This window comes from Phyllobates terribilis, unplaced genomic scaffold (assembly GCF_046119375.1).
Source record: "Phyllobates terribilis strain yellow unplaced genomic scaffold, ASM4611937v1 Scaffold_4__5_contigs__length_816908805, whole genome shotgun sequence".
NCBI classification, from domain to species: Eukaryota; Metazoa; Chordata; class Amphibia; order Anura; family Dendrobatidae; genus Phyllobates; species Phyllobates terribilis.
The window spans coordinates 254,986,815-254,991,440 of record NW_027362764.1 but is presented as its reverse complement, the minus strand read 5'-3'; positions in this window follow the sequence as shown (position 1 = coordinate 254,991,440).

Here is a 4,626-nt window from a genome sequence, read left to right as displayed (position 1 = left end):
ATTACTGTACGTGTAGCAGTTGCATCCCCTCCCTTCTCTTGTTTTTCTGTCCTATCTTTTATTTGGCAATGATGGCTATGCGTGGAGAGCCATGGTATCACCAGCAGTCAGAGGACACTATCACTGCCCTCTATGAGCTGAGGCAGATTGACCCCACGGGCAAAACCAAGATCCAAATGATTTCTGAACTGCTGCAAGGTGCTGCAGAGCCTGTCCAACAGCAGAGCCCTGATGATGGAGCGGCCAGCCAAGGCCCGGATAGCGTTGCTGCAGGGGTCCCACCTGTGATTGCCAGCCAGACCCGCAACCAGGGTAGTGTGGACCCCTACCTGCAGATGGCCTTGGAGCAGCTCTCTGCAGACGACCGTGACGGACAACTGCAGCTGATCCTGAAATTCCAGGAGCGAGCAGAGCAATGGGCCAAAGCTGACCGAGAAGAGCGACAGGCCTAGGCTGAGGCTACTGAGTGCTAGGCCCAAGCTGCCCAAGAGACTGCTGAGTGCCAGGCCCAAGCTGATCGAGAGACTGCTGAGCGCCAGGCCCAAGCTGACCGGGAGGCTCCTGAGCGAAAGTGGCAAGATGAGCATCGGTACCAGCTGGAGTTAGCCCGAATCCAGCTGCCGAGTACCACCCCATTGAGCAGTGAGTCCAGCAGCACTGACGACTTTAAACCCCGTCCTGAGCATTTTCCTGAAATGGAGAAAGATGGGGACTTGGAAATATTTCTGCGAGGGTTTGAAAAAGACAGCAGGCAGTACCAGCTGCCCGTGGACCAGTGGGCCTGGTATTTAACTCCAGGGCTCAGAGGAAAAGCTCTGGAGGTGTTTGCTTCTCTCCCTCAAGAACAAAATGGAGACTATTAGGCCGTCAAGCAGGCCCTGATAAAAAAGTACCAGCTGACTCCGGAGGTTTACTGGAAAAGTTCAGAGCCCTCCAACGTGGACCACATGACAGCTACAGTGACGTAGTGGATGGGCTCAGGACCAACTTTGAGCAGTGGGTCCAAGGACTGTCAGTCACTGCCTTCGAGGAACTGAAGGATCTGATGGTGAAGGACCAGTTTCTTCATCTTTGCCCTGTGGAAGTGAGACAGTTTGTGCTGGATCAGGAGCCAAAGGAGGCCACCAAAGCATCCCAGAGGAAGGTACCCATAGCCTGTCAGAGATGTGAGGAAAATGTATCCCGAACCGGTCAGCGTGATCGGAAAGCTGGATACCCAGTTGGTCAGAGTAATGGGCGAGTTGGGTCCACGGCTTGTCGTATCAGCAGGAAGGGTGGGTCAGGAAGTTGGCTTAAGGGGTGATCTGTAAATCAGCCCCTACACTACCTCAAAGAGGGGGAGATGTCATGGAGATATTAAGAAAGTAATAACAATTTCTCCCAAACCCCTCATTGCCCCTCCCCTATAGTAATTGTCAAAGGACCAAGAGCTAACACTTGGACCATCTGCTCCTATGCAAATTGACACACACAGCAGTAGTGACTTGTAAACAAATGTCAGCCAAGAGGTTCTACAACCCAATAAAAATGCGAGTGTATTTTCCCCTGGCCGAGGCAGGGGATAATTAGACACAGGCTTGCGACAATTTACATGCAGCTGAGGAAGTTCTATTTCCAGGATGTCAAAGGGAATCTAATAGAGGTCTCCAGACCTTTGGGCACCAACACGAAATATTGAATATTGTAAGTTCCATAATTCCGATAATAATGGGACCTATATTTTTAGTGACAGGGTCAGCTAGGGAACAATACGGATATTTTCCAATCGCTGTAAGCCCCTCCGGGGGGCGGTGGCAGAAAAGTAAAAAAAGAGCAGACGGCAGCTATGCCGTGTGTGGTCTTTGGAGAAAGGTAAAATCATAATGGAAAATATGGTATCACTTTCGGGCCTCTACGATTAACCCACGATAAGTTATAGCAAAAAACAGATATCTAATAAAAATATGAAGGCTGGAGACCAGTCCCCATGATGACATCACAGGGGGTGTGTGGGCAGGTCTTCCTTTAGGCATTAAAGAATCCACGGAGGATGGATCAGGACTCATGTTGGAAGTTACATATTTTGTGTAGCATGGGTCAGATTCGCTGACAGGCATCGGAGTGCTTCCCTCCACCTATACTGAGTCGTCCCTGCAAACTGTATAGTGAGTTTCTTCTTTAATCCTGTTTATTTTGTGTAACTGTATATTCTGTACTGTATTGTCTCCTTTGTAAAATCTTTGTATATTTTCCATAACACTGCCTTCCTTTTGGATTAAATATAAAATTTAATAGTTCTGTTTCTTTTGCTCAGTAATTGTTCCCGCCCCCGAAGACATATGCTACCAGAACGCAGGCGTCCGGCCAGGCCTGTATTATATTTCAAACTGGGGTGGGTGTAGCGGCTAATAATAATTGGGCTATCGTGAAGCTGACAGTGACCGTACGGGGTATATACACATATTCCATGCGTTGGAATCGTCATGCGCTCTCTGGTCGCTTGCCGATACCTACGTAGTGAGTAGTCGAGATCGTGCGCTCGTGAATCTCTGACGAAATCCTGACAAAGTGACGGCACAGTGAGATATTGTGTGATCTCCTCGATGTTGTCACTGTGATACCCTGACATGGTCCATATGCAATTTGCATAAAAACAATCACATGCCACCTGCTTTCTCTTTTGCTTCTCTCATTCTTTCAATTGAGAAACACAGAAGAGAAAGGAGATGGCACGTGATTTTAAGTAGGCAAGTTATAATTTGACGAGTGTAGAGGGTGTGAAAACAGCCGAATCCTAACAGTATCCTAAAACTAAATCAGGATGTTGTCCCTAGAAAAAATGATTTTGTAAATTTTGTAGGAAAAATTAGAAATTGCTGATAAACCTTTAAACCTTCTAACTTCGTAACAAAAAAAATATTTTTCAAAAATTATGGTGATGTAAAGTAGACATGTGGCATATGTTATTTATTAACTATTTTGTGGGATATGACTCTCTGGTTTAAGGGTATAAAAATTAAAAGTGTAAAAAGTTCAACTTTTGTCTCGTCAGTCCACAGAGTATTTTCCCAAAAGTTTTGGCAAACATCAAGTTGTTTTCTGGCAAAACTTAAATGAGCACTTATGTTTTTTTTGCTCAGCAGTGGTTTTTGTCTTGGAACTCTCCCATTCTTGTCATTTTTGCTCAGTTTCTTTCTTATGGTGGAGTCATGAACACTGACCTTAACTGAGCCAAGTGAGGCCGGCAGCTCTTTTTATGCTGTTGTGGGGTCTTTTGTGAACTCTTGGCGTAATTTTGGTCAGCCGGCCACTCCTGGATAGGTTTATCACTGTTCCATATTTTCGCCATTTGTGGATAATGGCTCTCACTGTGGTTCACTGAAGTCCCAAAGCTTTATAAATGGTTTTATAGCGTTTTCCAGACAGATAGATCTCAATTACTTTGTTTCTCATTTGTTCCTGAATTTCTTTGGATCGCAGCATGATGTCTAGCTATTGAGGATTTTTTGGCCTACTTCACTTTGTCAGACAGGTCCTATTTAAGTGATTTCTTGATTGAGAACAGGTGTAGCAGTAATCAGGCCTGTGTGTGGTTAGGTAAATTGAAATCAGCTTCCCAAAGATGTGATAAACCACAGTTAAAACATAAATTAAGGGGGGGCAATCACTTTTTCACACAGGGCCCGGCAGGTTTGAATTTCTTTTTCCCTTAATAATTAAAACCTTCATTTAAACAACTGCATTTTGTGGTTACTTGTGTTATCTTTGTCTTATATATAAATTGGTTTTGTGATCTGAAACATTTAAGTGTCAAACATGCAAAAGAATAAGAAATCAGGAAGGGGGCAAACACTTTTTCACACCACTGTATATCGCAACGATAAAGTACAATGTGTCACGCAAAAACAATCTCAGAATCACTGCGACACATTGAAGTGTTCCAGAGTTATTACCTGACGCTGGTCAGAATTGAAAAATGTAAACAAAATCCTTTATATGTTATTCCAACATCTATAATATGTTAAATACGCATTAACAATTGTATGGTGTTAGGTGTGTTTCCTAATGTCTGCAATATATGTCACAGTGAAAATTATAAACACACAATGTATAAATAGGAGCACTTACATCATGTGATGATGGAAAGGTCTGATCACTGTGTGGCCCTGGCACCATTTAACATATTATAGGTATTGGAAAGATTAATAAAAAATCTACTAGTTTTACTATCTTCTATGCATATGTGGCCATCCATTGTGTTACTCTGCTTTTTAATGTTATTTATTCTGCTCATATAATTTATTTATTCCAATAAAGGATTTTGTTTCAAGAGATAATAATGCACCATTAAGTTGTTTGTTGTTGGCAAAATTTATATAGGTGCGTCTCAGACATTTATATTTTTGTGATCAATGTGCTCAGATTTTTGTTGGTTCTAATATAATCATATGAGTAGCAACTGCCACCTTCTATCTCAGTAATGTTGTAATCTGTCTTCACGGAATAGATTTTACCCGTGAATTGAGAATTTTGAGAATGAATGACCAGTCTACAAAAGAGAGAGAAGCGAATTTCTATGCCTCTAACCCCAACAGTTCAATTGGGTTGAGGTCTGGAAACTGTGGGGGCCAATCCAGTACCTCTACT